This window comes from Melozone crissalis, unplaced genomic scaffold, assembly GCF_028551555.1.
Source record: "Melozone crissalis strain CALT ecotype California unplaced genomic scaffold, PUWL_Pcris_2 ptg000052l_1, whole genome shotgun sequence".
Taxonomy (NCBI): domain Eukaryota; kingdom Metazoa; phylum Chordata; class Aves; order Passeriformes; family Passerellidae; genus Melozone; species Melozone crissalis.
In genome coordinates this window covers 401,777-417,329 of record NW_026535830.1, presented here as the reverse complement: position 1 = coordinate 417,329, position 15,553 = coordinate 401,777, and the positions used below count along the sequence as shown (strand labels likewise).

Here is a 15,553-nt window from a genome sequence, read left to right as displayed (position 1 = left end):
TCCTCTTACGAAGCAGCAGTGGATGAAGTTCGCCAAGCGCCTGGTAAGAACAGCCCAGGAGGCCCAGCCAAAGGCTGGAGAAGACCCCTGCCCCCCGTGCTGGGGCTGGCAGCTGTGCCCCTGCCCGGTGCCGCAGCCGAGCCCACCAGCCTGTGGCCCACACGTCGCTCCCTGCTCAGGCCCGTGCGGGCCGGCTCGGCCGCGGCTGGGCGAAGGGAGCGCCCGTCCAAGGGGCAGAGCCCGCGCCAAGCCTTCCCTGTCGGTGTTCCCCGCAGCTGCTGGAGGATGAGAGCTGAGCAGCTGAGCACCTGTGCTGGGCCCTGCTCTTCCTGCAGAGCCCAGAGAGGCGCCTGCGAAAGGCGGCCGTCAGGTTGATCAGTGAGCCAGCAGCCCCGCGCCCCTCCCTGCCCCCGGCCCGGCTGCTGCCCCAGCTGGGGGAGCCGCGCCCGGGCCGCTGCAGCCCCGCCCGCCCTCGGCACTGCTGCTGCCGTCCCGCAGCCGTGCCCTGGGACTGCAGCGTGTGACAGCCACCCGGCAGGAGCCCTGCCGGGGCAGAAGGGCGTGCGGCCGCAGGGCTGGCATTGCCTGTGTCGGGCAGCTGTGCCACCTGGGGCCGCCACGGGCTCTGTCTTGCCAGGGGTCACCGGAGTGCTCATGATGGGGCAGAAGGAAGAGCTCCAGGTCCTCAGTTAGGGTGAGTGGGGGCAGTCGCACGGGTGCCAGCGGGGGCAGCCGGGGGCAGCTGCAAATCCCGGCTCCGGAGCTACAATCCCTTCCCAGGCTGCTGAGGGCTCTGCTCCCTGTGCAGACAAGGGGCAGCAGGGGCAGAGCCCGGAGAGCTTTCAGGCACATGTGAGGGAGCCGAGGCCAGCACCTTTTGGCCCAAGCCCTTGTCTCCGCCTCCCTTCTGGCCATAGCAGGAGATGGCTGGAATGGCCCTGGCAGGAGTGTTTCCCTGGATTCCTGCAATCCGGCTTCTAACCGTGGCTCTGTGCTTCTTTTCTCTAGCCCTTCAAGCCCTGAGGGAATACGAGTGCCCCTCCTTCATCACCCAATTTATCCAGGTGAACTTCGAGGCAAGAGATGCCAAACTTGGTCTGCAGGACCAGAAGAACCCATGTCCTTCGGCAACCCCCAGTTCCCAATGAAGATGAGACCACCTGCAGAGCACAGGGTTCCAACTGGAACTCCAGGCACAGCTCTTGTTGGTCACAGCTGTGGGAAGCTCCAGGAGCTCCTGTCATCTCCCTCCCTGTTGGCAGCTCCCTCCCTCCCTCTCTCCAACCCTCAGGCCCTGCCCATCCCCTTTTTTGCCTCCCAGTTCACCCCTTTGCTTTGCCTTCCCTTAACAAACAGTTTGGCTTTGTCACTTTTTACACACCTGTGCTGAAGTGGCACAAATCCTGAGCCCGGGGACATGCAGGGCCCTGCTGCCGTTCTCTTCCATGCTGTGTTGTGTGCATGGGCAGAGAGCAACAAGGGCTGCTCAGGCTGCAAAGGTCCCTCTCCTGCTGCTTCAGTTGCACAGCACCATGGAGTTCAAAGTCATGCTGAGCATGCTGAAGGGAACAAGGACCCTGGGTTTTAGAAGAGCCAGCTTGAGGATGCTCTGAAGGCAGCTGTCAGGGATTCCACAGCATGCATCTATGGAGGGCGCAGAGGAGCTTGCAATGCTGAAGTTTTTCCTAGAGAGCTTCCTGAAAGCACAGCAATGCTCCATCCCTACACAGGGACAGGAAGAGGGCAAAAGCAGAGACCATCGTGGCCTAACAGTGAGCTTTGCGTGTGCCTAAAAGCAGCAGCAGCAGCAGCAGCAGGGAGTGGCTGAGCCTCAGAGGCGCGACCGTCCCAGTGGCTGCAGCACTGTCAGGCACTGCCTGCAGGCTCAGTGTGGTTCTGGCAGCTCCGGTCTCCCCACAAGTGAGGAATGGCAGTCCCTGCCTCAGGCCCAGTCAGAAATGACGCCAGTCGGGGATTTATTTACAGATGCGAACAGGACGGGGCTGCTGGGAAAGTGCCTTGATGTCGCAGACATTTTTTCACAGAAATCCTTTCTTTCAGATTTCTGCATTTTCTGGGAAGCAAGGGCCTCAGAAAAAGAATGTAAACAATTATTATCAGCTGCTGTGGAATGCAACAGGGGCCTCTGTGATTGGTCTCATATGCTTGTTTATAATTAACAGCCAATCACGGGGGCAAGCTAGGGGACTGAGTCCCTGGACACAACTTTGTTATAGATTCTTTCTTTCTATTCTTAGCTTAGCAAGCTCTCTGCAACTTCTCTCTTTATTCTATTTAGTATAGTTATAATGTATTGTATATCATGTATCAATAAATCCAGCCTTCTGATCAAGAAACAAGATTCTCCGTCTCTCTCTCACCAGCAGCCACCCCACACAGGGTGTTGTAGTATCTGGTGACCCCTCGTGTCAGAGCAAAAATTAATTTGATAAGACCAGAGGAGCAAATTGCTGCACTGGGTAAAAATCCTGTATGTGTAGCATTTGATGGTTGCTTTGAAGTGACCACAGAAGTGGATTGAAGCCAGGAGCTGAAGATCTGAAGATCCTGATTTGGACAGAGTTCACAGCCAAGGCTGACCACAAAGATAACCTTCTTCTGGAAAACCTTCAGGAAAGATGATAGAAAAGAGCAGCAGACCTTTGGAGCTGGCCAGAGCAAGCTGGACTCTTTCAAAAGGTACTGTTCACTTTTCTATCCCTGAGGATTCAGCCCTTCGTAGCTTGTGGCTTTTCGTATGGCAGACACATGCCTTACCGGAAGAGGTCCAGTTTACTCCTTCAGAGGAGAAGCTTATTGCCCTCTGGCAACACTGGTGTAGAGAAGATGAGTTTTTTCCGTCAGCAACAGATCTCTATGAGTTCTTTCGATGGGCAAAGTTTTTTGGGTTTTTTACTGATGTCCTGTACGCTTTGGATGTTTTTGTCTGGGAATGCCTGGATTCGATTATTCAGTTCGTCTACAGTCAGGGACGTCTTTTGCCTTCTATCTACCCAGAATTTATAAAGCTTTTTCCAGCGCTGAAACGCAGAGCAGCTGTCTTTCAATGGATTTCTAACTGTTATGGACAGGCTCCCTTGCCAACGACCCCGGTGGGGGATGGGTTTCGGCTTCCCAGCCCCCCCTGCTTCCCGGCGGGGGGGGATGAAACTTCACAGCGCGAAGAAGTTTTTTCTACTCTTTCTCCCGAGGAGCCTGCGCAGAAGGGATTTTCTCCTCCCCCCCGTTCTCTCTCTCTGGGGGGATGGGAGGAGACGGTGCCGCTCAAGCCACAGCCGGCCTCTCAGACTCCGCCTTCAGACATGGGGGCAGTACCGGTCTCTGAGGCCTCCCTGGCCCTGCCAGCGCCGCCTCTCCAGGAGATCCCGTCTCCGCCTCTCCAGGCGGTCCCGCCCACGGCTTCACCGGCCTCCCCGCCCCTGCCAGCGCCTGCGTTAGAGACTGCAGAAGAGGCACTTCCGGTGGTTGAGCTGTTGCTAGGCAACGACGAGGATGCGTCTCCAGCTTCCGGCTCAGCGGAGGAGTTGTTCTCTCCAGCCCCCTCGGCCCCTCCGCCGCCTCCATCGGCCTCCTCATCGCCTCAAGCCGAGACAGTCCCTGTTCAGGACGGTGTTGGAGACGGCCCTGAATCCGCGGGAACCTCGGGGCAGCCCGTGGCGGATCCCACGCTCAGCGTGATTCCCTCCCCGGTTCCGGCTTCTCCCCCGCTGCTTCCACTGGCTGCTGTAGCAGCTGCCCCGGCGGGGGGTCTCTCCTTCCGTGGAGCGGGGGCTGCCCGCCAGCTGACTCTGGGGGCAATCTGGCTGCCTGTATTTAAGATCAGCATTCTCGGCGATTTGGGGGGTGGTTTTTCGGGGATTGTCCCATGGAGGCTGCCGCCTCTCTTGCGCCCTAGTGGCATGGGGGGGCAGGGGCATCCCGAGAGCTCTGTCTCTGGTCCCCAGCCCAGTGGGGATGATGCTACGGGGCGGATGAGAGACAAACCCGATGCATTGCAGAGAGAGACGGCACAGCTGGAGGAGACCATAGCTGGTTTGCTGTGGGAAACAAACATCTCCAGACCCCAGATGGGATTTCTGGGGAAGGCTTCTATTTCCCTGCTGCTGGCATGCCTCAGTGGTATTGGGGATAGGAAGCATCTCACTACCCGGTTTGGCCTGGGCCTTTGGGCTCAGGAAGTTTTTGGGCCAGGACCAGCATTTGACCTCTTGGCGTTTCTGGGGATTGAGGTTCCTCCTACCGGTCCTGGTCCCCCTTTGTGGGCCTGTTTTGGGGTTCCTGGTCCATCATGGGCCAGGGCCCCCAGGGCCTTTCCTTCTCTGGCACTGCTCCGCTCGGCTGCTGCTCTTTTGTTTTTCGATCAAAAAAAAAAAAAAAATTTAAAATTAAATAAAAAAGACTGAAAATAGTGGGCAGCAGCTCTGAAGCACTGAAGCATTGAAGGGCCAGAAAAGGACATTCCAAAATTGTTTGAAATTGTTGTAAGACTGTCAATGGTTTGTGATAACTATGTATGGGACTTTTGCAGAAGTCTGTTTCAGGACAAAAAGGACTCTCAGATGTCCAAAAGAAACAACTTCAGCTGATGGACTGTTCCTGAAACTCAGCTGCTTGGACTTGAATTTTCTTTGCATTGTTTTTTGCATTTTCTCAGACTGTAGGATTGTTTTAGTGATTTGTTAGTATTGTATGTTTTATAGGTGAAGAAATTTCCTGTTCAATTCACATCAGCATTTTTCTTTTTATTTATACAATTTAGAAATGTGAGATGTCGCAGACATTTTTTCACAGAAATTCTTTCTTTCAGATTTCTGCATTTTCTGGGAAGCAAGGGCCTCAGAAAAAGAATGTAAACAATTATTATCAGCTGCTGTGGAATGCAACAGGGGCCTCCGTGATTGGTCTCATGTACTTGTTTATAATTAACGGCCAATCACGGGGGCAAGCTAGGGGACTGAGTCCCTGGACACAACTTTGTTATAGATTCTTTCTTTCTATTCTTAGCTTAGCAAGCTCTCTGCAACTTCTCTCTTTATTCTATTTAGTATAGTTATAATGTATTATATATCATATATCAATAAATCCAGCCTTCTGATCAAGAAACAAGATTCTTCACCGTCTATCTCTCACCACCCTCAGCAACCCGCTCAGGACACTGTAATACCTTGAGCTACTTATTTTTTCAGTATCAGTCTCATTACATGATTATGATAATGGGAAGATGCTAACAGCTCACAATCCAGGCAGCAGGCCTGAAAACTTAATGTTACAACATACTTTATAAGCTTCTTGACCAATCACACAAAGCAAAAGCATATTGACAGTAGTTCTATCCAATCACCAGAAGCACACGTAGCTTTGGTTAAAACAATGCTTGCTTATTTTGAATACAATACCTGTTTGTAAGACACAATGCAAAGAGCTCCATTTTTAAGCATTAACCTTCCTAATATCTTCCTAGATAAACTTCCTGCAGCTTAAAGAGCTATTCAGACAAGCATTAATACACAGGCTTATTGTTCGATTTGCCCTTGCCTTTTCTGCAGTTTAAATAATTTTTCTGCTGACCTATCTCATGACTGTTGCTTTAGCACTGTTCACAAATCTGATGTATCTGAGGCGCCTGCCTTCTGCAGCTTTTCTGAAACCCTCTAATTTTAAGGCTTCCCAAAATTCCCCCTCTCTGTTCACTTAAAAAGATTTTCACAATCGTGTCGTTTATTACTTGTGTTTTGCAACCTTACTATAATATTTTTCCTTATTCTCTGCTTGAAGCATGTTTTACAACACAGCAATTTAATGCTGTGAAGGTCCAGTCAGTGGAAAGGGCATAAATTATCCCTGACAATAGTTACAAGTCATTGTTCAAAAATCTCTTGTCGATTCCAGGGTCTTAACTCAAAACCTTCTTCAATTTCTATTCCTTCATCCACCATCTCTGTGAGATTTTGAGCACTTTCTGTGAATCTACTTCCTACTTCTCTCTCTTGTATGATAAAAATTTCTTGGACAGTTTTGTTCATCTCTCGTCGCACACACTGAAGTGTTCAAGGTATTACTATTAATATCACTACCAAAACACCCAATACACGGAGACCTATCTTTCAAAGTTCCCTTAGCCAAGGTGCAAAGCTCTATTCTTGGAACAAATCATCTAACCAGGACCCACTATCTTCTTTAATTTGGGCTGTCAAATCTTTCAGTTTTTGTACGCTTTTGTCGGTGGATTCTGAATGATCGGACAGGTTCATACAACACAATCCTTCAAATTCCTCACAACCATGTCCTTGTGCCAGTAAAAGAAAATCAATTGCTGCTCTATTTGGAAGGGTATCATGTCTAACACTATTAACATCGGTCAACATGTCACTGATTGCAGTGGATGTGGCATTAGTTTGTTTACTCAGCCAACATCCAACCCGATCTAATTGTTTCAATGCCATTGCTGAAGCCAGTTGGGGTGAAAACAAACCTGCTGATACCTTTTTCGCGGCCTTCTAAGGCGTGAAATCACTTCTACAGTTTTCCCGATAATGACGACCAGATCTTGTTCCCCTTTGCTTCTTCTTAATGACCACTTTGGCAGTAGGCGCAATTACAGTGAGCATCCCATTGCTACATGGGCCACCTTCAGGGCATGATGGGATGCCCTGCCAGGGCCTATCTACACAGGTGAACCAACATCCTTTTGGTAATTGTCTGGGATATTGGTCAGCCTTAGAAGGCACATCCCAACATTCTTAATAATTACACCAAAACCTTGAATTTCTATATGCACTATAATGGGGAGTAACATTGTACTTTGGAGGATCACTTTCTCACTAATCATTAGCTGTAAACATAAGGCAAAAATCCATTGTAAAAGGACCAAGGATTTCCGATTCTTGGGGTTCAGGTACTGCTTTGGGAAGTTCTTTTTCCCAAATGTTACAAGCCTATACAGGGCTGCTCCCATTGTCAATTTCACCAGGCTTACTATTGAATTGCTTTTTGACCAAGGGCAAATTCTTTACTGGCACACCGACTAGTCAGGTTGAGAAAGGCTTTTCTGTTCCAAATTAGACAAACACATGGTATCCGAGCCTGCTGCCTTGGCTAAGGTCACCCAGACATTTGGTTTTGGTTGTTCCGCAGACAAATCTACACTACAAATCGACTAAAACTCTGCACTATAAGAAGCAATCAAAACTAGCACCGTAGTAACATTTGATTTTGCAGCATCCTTTTTGTGAGCTAATTGTTGGCTAAAGCTCCTCCCATATCCTTCTCAATTCAAAAACATTACTTTTGACCTTTAATAAAAATTAACCAAACAAAACCTACGCTTTCTCCAATAGAGCTCTATGAAACCAAAAAGTGACACATTTATAAGGCACATAAAATCAGTGTTTGCAGGTTCCACCGATGCACAAGGAACGTCAGGTGTGACCCGTGATCCCTCTGTTTGGCTCACGTCTGCGTACTTGCTTCTACGGTCTTGAACTCGTCAACTGTCCTGGGGTGCGATATGGTTAGACGTTTTTTGCTGGGACCCACTTAATTCCTGCACCTGTAGCGACAGAAGCATACCCTTTGTCCCAAGGGATTAATCAGAAAGGACCTTCCATTGGTCCTGTCCCACAATTTCTAATTAAAACAGGGGGATTTTCTTTCAGGTTTGCCTGTGTGTTGTTGTAAAAGTGCCTAGAAGTTGGTGGATCAGGTTCTGCAACCAAATTGTTTAAGAAATTAAAACCATGCAAAGCTTTGTTTAACCTCATCTGTGGTGTGACTTCGACTCCCCCCTCTCTTGATCAAGGATGCGTTTTAATGTCTGATGTGTCCTCTCAGCAACTGCTTGGCTTGTGGGAGAATGTGGAATACCAAGGATATGACGAACACCCCAATCTTTAAAAATGTGGCCAATTTTTGAGATATATATGTGGGATCATTGTCAGTTTTTTCTTCTTGGGGCACACCCAGTGAAGCAAAAGCTCTGCTAAAAATGCTGACAGGCATGAATACCTGCTTCCCCTGTGTGAAGAGATGCAAAAACTGCACCAGAGAACGTGTCCACTGAAACATGAGTATTGGTAAATTTACCAGGGAAGGCTATTTAGTGATATCCATTTGCCATAACTGCAGGTTTTGCAAACCCCGTGGGTTGAACAACTCTTTCTAGAAACAGGAGGCTGCACAAGCTGACAGTCAGGGCAAGTACTAATGATAGCTTTAGCTTGACTTTTGGAAATTTGAAACATTCGCACAAGTGCTTGTGTGTTTTGGTGAAAAAAAGGCATGACTCAGTTTTGCTTGTTCCAAAATGTTTGACAAAGTGTTTGAAATAACCACTGTCAGTTTGTCTGCTCTGGCGTTTCCTTCTACAAAAAATCCAGGAAGCGAAGAATGAGCCCTGATGTGAGAAACAAACTGTGGATTAGTTCGTTATTGTAAAGTTGTAAAAAGCCATGAAAGCCAATATCAAGTGTCATTAGTAGGATTCTTTAGAACTGATCCTTCTAGTCTTTTAACCACATTAGCCACAAACGCAGAATGTGTGAATAAATTAAAAGGTTGTGGGAAGAACTGAGAAGCCTGAACCACAGCAGCAAGCTCAGCAATCTGAGGAGATCCCTCTACTATTTGAATACCTGATTCCCAAGTTTTAGTTGGGAACTTGGTTTGGTTCAACCAAGTAATGACTGATTGGTGACTTCTGCCAGATCCCATCAGTGAAAAGAGTTATTGTGTTTAAAGGTTCTTTACTTAACAAAGGTTTCTCTCTAAAACTCAGTTTTGCCTGCAATAATTTGTGAGCCGGGTAATGAACAGAAGCAATATCTGCAACATTTAATAATTCTCATTGCAAATCATCAGAATTTGCAGAATTTTGCATTGCCCAATCAAGATAATTTTTTTCAGTGGCAAATAGAAAACTGCAAATTCTTCACCTGCTAAACTTAACAACCTTGTTCTGGCCTTAATCAGAATTTGTGTTATCCTCTCTAAGACTGTAAAAATAGTCTTTGGAAACCTTGAGGGAAGAAAACCCCATTCTATTATCAACAAAGGATCTCTCTCAGAAGCGTCTCATTGAAAAATGACAGAAGAAAGTTGCATCTTTCCTCCTAAAATTGCAGAAAAGAATGGCTTTTCTGGAATACAGCGATGAGCTTGTTATCTTTGGAGATGCATGCATGACCTTGTCACGTGCTGCACAAGCTTCAGGTATTAGAGTTCAGGAGAGTCGATGGCCCAGCTTCCTCTCAACAAATTAAAAAGTGGACCCAATTCATTGTTGGTGATTCCCAAAACAGATCTGACCCAATTGATTTCTTCTAGAAGCTGTTGTAAATCTTGCAGGGTGTTGACACTGGTCTGGAGCTGTATCTTCTGCAGTGTAATTGTTTTTTCAGTCATCTTCCATCCCAGATAGTTCCAAGGTGGAACTTCTTGAATTTTGGGTATAGAAATTTGAAGTCCAGCATTTTGGATTTCAGTAACAACACTAGGACAAGCTTGCTCCATCTCTGGCTTCATTGGAGCTGCGATGAGCAAATCATTCCTGTAGTGTGAAATCACGGATCTTGGATACTTCTGTTGAACTGGAGACAAAACTTGTGTGACAAAATATTGTCAAATTATAGGCAAATTCTTAATTTCTAGAGGCAATGTTTTCCAGTGCTATCTCTGCATGAGTTCTCTTTGATAGATGACTGTAACTGAAAAGGCAAATCTTGGAGCATCATTGGGATGAAGTGGGATGTGGAAAAAACAATCCTTTAAATCAATGACAATGAGAGGCCAGTATTTTGGGATCATTGACAAAAAAGGAAGTCCAGGTTGAAGAGGTCGCATGTCTTCAGTCACTACATTGATCTTCATGTCATGAAACAGACTCCAGGAGTCCAATGTCTTCCTGTGGATGACGAATACTGGTGAATTCCAGGGACTATTTGTGGGAGTGATGTGACCTTGTTGTAATTGCTCCTTTACCAATGATTTAAGGATATTTGAATTTTTCTCTGTTAAAGGCCATTGATCAGTCCATATAGGATGATCAGTTTTCCAGTTCAGCTTTCAAGTGGCAGGTTTTGACGTGGTTTCCATCACAGGCCCACCTCCAGTTCTGCTCCCCATTGGGACAGGGCGTCTCTCCCCCAGACGGTGAGAAACTTCTGGACAAGAAAAGGGCGCACTACTGCTGTCTTTCCTTCAGGACCTGTAATGTTAATCATGGATGCACTTTGCCAACATACAGTAGCACCTCCAATCCCTGTGAGGGAACCTGCAGGAGCTACTAAATCTGAATGGCTGGGACAAAACATGTGAGAGATTACAGTGACATCTGCACCAGTATCCAGCATGCTTGTAATGTAAATTGTTTTACCACAGTTAGTCAGGCAGCAAGTCAATTTTGCTTGGTTGCGGTCCAAAAACTGCACCCAAAAGACCTCAGGACCTGAGCTTCCAAATGGCCCAGACAGCACTGAATTCTCTGGAAAGTTGTTTAGCTTGGCTGTACTCATGGGTAGAAGAAATGCAATAGCTATAGGTGTTTTTGGTGGAGTCACTATAGGAACATGAAATGCAAGAGTTAAATATATTAGCTCTTTCTTACAATTTATTGAAACAACCACTGGAAGGACTGAAAGTCTGAACATTTTGGTTCTAGCTCTGCCTAGAATCAAAAGCCCTTGTCTTTGCTGAAAAACCTGATAATTCCCTTAGAAATACTTTCATAACAGAAATTATTTAAAAGGTGTATCAATTTTTGAGGAGGCCAATTCAAACCTTGTACATGAGGGTATTGACCTGGGACCATTTGAGGGATGGATGACTGAGGGATAAATGACTGAGGTACCAATGCCATTTGACTGGGTAATTGACTGTAAGGAGGTCACTACTTCTGTCGAGGCGCGGTGATAATCTGAGCTCTTTTTTGAATGTAATGACAAAGCTTTGAGAATGACAGTACTTGGCAAGATGCTTCCCTTTCCTACACTGAGGGCAAATAGAAAGAGGTTTAGGTTTGATTGTTGTTGTAGGACAATCTCTATTCATGTGTCCTGCTTTACCACAAGCAAAGCCACAAGCCTTTTTATCAGAGTCCAACTGTACCGTACCAGCAGATTTTTCGAAAATGTTTCTTTATGCTTCAAGGGTCTTTTCAAGCTTTTCCATTTTTTGTCCCAAATTTTCTCCCAAAGCCCTTCCCAAATTATCTCCCAATGGTTTCCTAATTTTTCTTAAGAATCTGCAATCTGCTTTCCAAAAGCATTGACTTGCACATTAGCAAGATGTTTTGGAGAGGTGAGCTTACTGCAAGCTGTTAGCATCTCTGTTACAGTTGGAGGCTGATCAGGTAAAATTATAATAAATTTTTTTGCGTTCTTCCTATAAGTTCTTTGATCTCATGGTGAGAAGGAATTTTGTATTGTGGATTTACATCATTATGACCATATCTTACAGGTTGTTGGAGAATTTTACTCAGAAATGGCTTATAGAGTTTTGTTCAGACATGCCATAATCATATACAGCTGATGGAAAAGTAAAAGGCAGCTGTGAGAAGCAAATTCTCACAGCCTGTTTCTGTAAACAACAGAAGTTCTCAGGCACGTTTATGTAAACAGTAGAGGTTCTCAGGTTGTTTTTAATAACAAGTGAATATCTTGTCCTTGGATAAGTTTTGGGAAAGCAAAAGTTGACAAACATGGAGGCCATGAGAACTTTCATATCAGGGTGAGAACACAAATCTTGGTTTCAATAACAAACCACAGGTATTGAAAACAAAAGGAGGGGTTGGTGTGTAATCTGTGACCTATGGTGAGCTCGGATTTTGCAATATGCATGAGCTTAATTAACACCACTATAAAAGTGTGTAAGTGAGATCAATAAATCGGAGTCGATGCTCATCAATCGGATGGTCGTCTCCCTTCACTTCATCAAATGGTGACCTCTCCGATGTGATACTGCGACGCACCACGGGAAGTGAAGAAACGGGTCAGGTCCTAAGCAGTGGGACGGCAGAAACGCCACAAAAGGGATGAAAAAGAAGCTGAAGATGCGTCATGCCTTTGGTGATCGTAAAGATGAGCCCGACTGATACGTGCTGCATGCGACCTTGAAAAGGCTGCATTCAGCGCTGATTAATTAGGTATGGAAAGGCAAGCAACGTATGAATTATTGACTGTCTTTTTACAAAAAAAAGCAAATTAAGGGGGTAGATTGGCAAAAGGATTTACAAGGACTTTTAGATGACGGCTATGCGGGAGGGGTTTTCCTTAACCCCCATATGGTTTACGAGTTAACGGAATGGCGTAAATTCGGTGATTTTTTATGGGAGGCTACTTTAGATGGTGATAAAACTGCCAAGAAGTTAGGTAAATTATGGTGCATTGTTCGTAATGAATTACTGCAATTTCAGGCCAAAAAAGAGGCTGCCCAGCAGGCTAACGCCGCTCAGGGGTGTAATAAAGGATATGATCCGGACAGGGGATTACCATTGGCCCCTGCAATGAGGGCGGTTTTATTACCGGCTTTGCCGCCCTCTTTAGCAAGCTAGGCTACACAGAGCGCTTCTGAGGCTTCCACAACCCCTGAACAACAGCAGCGATGGCCAGGACCCCCCGATCAGCTCCCGAAAATCAATCAGCCGATCCCTGGGGCAGAAAACGACCTAGCGGCGGCTATTGCGGGGGAAAGACGGGACGCGTGGGCTGCCTTGGCAAGAGATGCAATGGAAAAGGGAGATCAGGAGCTTATAAGTGTGGCTAGTGAGCCAGTTTGTCCAGTTATCTTCAGTCCACAGGACGGGGGCGGCATGCAGGCGACCATTACTGCTATTGATTGGAAATTGCTGTCTCAACTACGAGCTACTGTTAGTCAGTTTGGAGTTAAAAGTGAACCAGCCAAACAAATGCTCGATTATATTTTTGACACTAGCATCCTTCTCATTAATGATTGTCGTGGATTAGCTAAATTGATTTTTACCCAACATCAGCAACTGTTGTTTAATGCTCATTGGCAAGCGCTTGTTAACGAGTGTGTGGCAGTTCAGAGGCAGCTGGGTAACCCTCTCCATGGCGTCACTGTAATGAGCTTTTGGGCTTGGGACCTTTTCTTCGTACTGAGGCACAAGCTCTACTGGGCCAGGAGAAGTTCCGGGAGGCTCTGAGGTTAGTTAGACTTGCTATAGAAAGGGTGAAAGAACCAGGAGGGGTACCTGTATATATGGGAATCAAACAAGGCAGAGAAGAATCGTTTGGCTCTTTTATTGATAAAGCTGCTTCTGCAATTGAAAGAGCTGGGGTACCCGAATATATGCGTGGGGCCCTACTCAAACAGTGCACACTTCAAAATTGTAATTCTACTACTAATAGCGTACTTAATACCCTAGGTGCCAATTGGACTATAGAAGAGGCATTAGAGAGGATGGCCCTAATACCTACCGGACAGCAGGCTTTTGTGGTAGATGCGATCAAACAGTTAGGAATAGGCTTGCAAGAACAGGCAAAGTCCTCTCAGAGTCAGGTGTTAGCTGCTCTTGCACCGCTCCAAGCATCAGCTGCATTGGCACCAGCAAATAGAGGAGGCCGCATGAAATGCTACCGATGCGGAGGCATGGGCCACATGCGCCGGGAATGCCAGGCTGTAGGACTCTGGTGCCAAAAATGCCTTTTGGACACTCATAACACGTGCGCTTGTAGACAGAAGTCGGGAAACTTCCCCAGGAGCGTGCATCACAGTGGCCGCGCCCAGACACAAGTCTCCGCTGCTGCAGCATCAGCACCCTCTCCTGTCTCCAACCCGACACCACAGGGAGTGCTGCGGGGGGAGCCGACACAAGCGCCGCGGGGGGAGCCACAGGTACAGCACACGCAGTGACAAAGCCTGCCGGCGAGTCTTGCAAAACAAAGAGCCCAGCGTGGGCGGGGGGCTTCACCCGCTCCGACACGTGCCGTGGGACCGGAGCGCTTTTTCCAGCGGGAGCGCTTCTCCCTCCGCCCCGCAGCTGGCAATGTAACTTTTGTCAACAAAAGGAAAGGATCCCTGCTGCAATTGAGAGACCAGTGATGATAAACAAACGACACCAAGGGCTATCAGGACGTTTCTCACCTAAGTTAAAGGTTGTTTTGTTCTTCTTAACAGAGACTTTAAACATCAGAAGCCCAAAATAACTCAGTCGGTAGAACATCAGACTCCGAAATTGTATTTTGAAAATTTTTAAAAATGTGTGGAAGCGAATATATGGGTGAAATGTAGTGAGTGTGCTTTTTGTGTTCTTTGAGATTTGCTTGGATGTGATGGATGTAAGGGCAAGCACTGAATTCAAGGGAATTTTCCACAGGTATACCTTAAAAACAAACTCCTTATGTTTAAGTCCATTCAAGTGAAAAAATGCTATAGCAAACATATGAAGAAAGTTGCTTCATCTTAGTATTTTAGAATCAGCCCTGTAAGTAAGTTATAGTAAATGCTGTATTCTATTTTTATAGTGAGTTTTGTTTAATATTAAGTAGTTTAAGTTAAATTACCTAGAAAGTGTTATTAAGTTTAAGTTAAGTTAGATTCTGTTGAGTTTGATTTATATTGGGTTTAAGTTATGTAGAATTTAAAGTCAGTTAAGTTCTGTTAAAATTAAGTTCTGTAAGTTTAAGTAATGTTAAGTCCTATTAAGTTTCATGTGGAGAATATTGTTAATAAATGGTTAAGTGAGAAAAATCATCCTGACATAATGCCGCTGGTTAAGCTCGAAAGGGAGGACAGCAGTCTTTGATTCAGTGACTGCTTACAGGCAAGAATGCCAGATGACCTTGCTGCAACATGAGGAAAGGAAGGTGAGATTAGTCCTGAATATCTGCAGAATGTAACAAAAGAATAAGCACAAGAATGTAGAAGTAGTGTAGTTGCTGATATGTAACTAACCAATCCTGAGCTCAACTTTTGCAATATGTATGAAGCTTATTAAGAACTGTATTTAATCCGCCGTATTCAATCAATAAATTGGACTTGGATGAACCAATTGGTGTCTGGGTCTCCTTCCTCTGACAAATGGTGGAGAATGCGGGCAAACCCCTGAAGGCTTGCTTTCTTGGATTACAAAGAAACTCGCAACGGTCGGGGAAGTTGGGTGAGAGTCCCTGCAGCCAGGACGGTGCCGGATTTTAAAAGCACCCTTGAGGATCACAACGGTGACTCAAGTCTCTACGTGCCGCCGGAGCCTGGAGGGCTGCAACAGCACGCGCTGATATATAAGGTATGGATAGGCAAGCGGCATACGATCTCTTCTCCTCATATTTAGAAAGACGAGGAGTAAAAGGGATAGATTTAAAAAAGGAACTACCAGGGTTATTAGCTTATGGTTATTCTAAAGGAATTTTTGTTAACCCATATACAGTTCATGAGATAGCAGAGTGGAAAAAGTTTGGGGATATCCTGTGGGATACCGTGTTAGATGATGATAAGTCAGCAAAGAAATTTGGTAAGTTATGGCGGGTGGTATATAACACGTTGCTTGAGCAGGTTTCTGAGAGAAAGGCAGCAGAAAGGG

The 15,553-nt window shown here is 46.2% G+C and overlaps 1 protein-coding gene and 1 pseudogene across 1 annotated transcript in view; one reads left to right on the top strand and one right to left on the bottom strand.

Annotated features, from left to right (window-relative positions):
• Positions 1 to 15,553, top strand: part of LOC128943636 (zinc finger protein 271-like) — a 592,338-nt gene that overhangs the window by 346,869 nt on the left and 229,916 nt on the right. The window lies entirely within an intron of this gene.
• The window catches only part of LOC128943630 (zinc finger protein 850-like), a 244,742-nt pseudogene that overhangs the window by 115,925 nt on the left and 113,264 nt on the right, over positions 1 to 15,553 (bottom strand).